A 574-nucleotide genomic window follows, 5' to 3' on the forward strand; every position below is an offset into this window, starting at 1 on the left:
CGGGAAATGATGGTTAAATAAGCATGTTTCGCTATAGGACTATATGATATTCAGTTTTATAGTTTCTCATTGATATATACCTCAGTTATATTCCGCATTAAAATAACAATCATCTAATTTTACATTATACTAAAAAAATAGAGATACTCCTATTAATTTTAAGTCAGGATGGCCGAGTGGTCTAAGGCGCCAGACTCAAGGTAAACTTCCCTTCCGATAGAAGGGCCATGGGCTTTCTGGTCCTCTCTGAGGGCGTGGGTTCGAATCCCACTTCTGACAAATTTTCTCCACTTCGGTTAAGTACTCCCTTGTTGTTTCAGGCTAACACCAAGCTCTTGCAAGAATTTGAATCTTATAAGGTCAGGTAAAACAATGGCGTAGCGATAGTTGCAGAATTTAGTGCACTGGAGATTTTTTCTTTGAGACGCGGAGTCAAACTGCACGCACGCATATACATACGTAAATGCGTGCGTGTATACTACATTCTCCTTGTCCACGCAATCTGTACCTACCTTAGTCTACATAAATGTAAATTCGCTGTATTTAAAACATTCTGCAAAATGTTTTCCGCGTG

At 39.2% G+C, this 574-nt stretch overlaps 1 non-coding gene across 1 annotated transcript; it reads left to right on the top strand.

Annotated features, from left to right (window-relative positions):
• The first annotated feature begins 162 nt into the window (after positions 1 to 162).
• Positions 163 to 279, top strand: Trnal-caa. The gene is made up of 2 exons: positions 163 to 200; positions 235 to 279. It is a non-coding gene; the product is annotated as a tRNA-Leu (tRNA).
• Positions 280 to 574: the final 295 nt, after the last annotated feature.

The sequence above is a fragment of the Penaeus monodon genome, chromosome 23 (genome assembly GCF_015228065.2).
Source record: "Penaeus monodon isolate SGIC_2016 chromosome 23, NSTDA_Pmon_1, whole genome shotgun sequence".
Classification (NCBI taxonomy): domain Eukaryota; kingdom Metazoa; phylum Arthropoda; class Malacostraca; order Decapoda; family Penaeidae; genus Penaeus; species Penaeus monodon.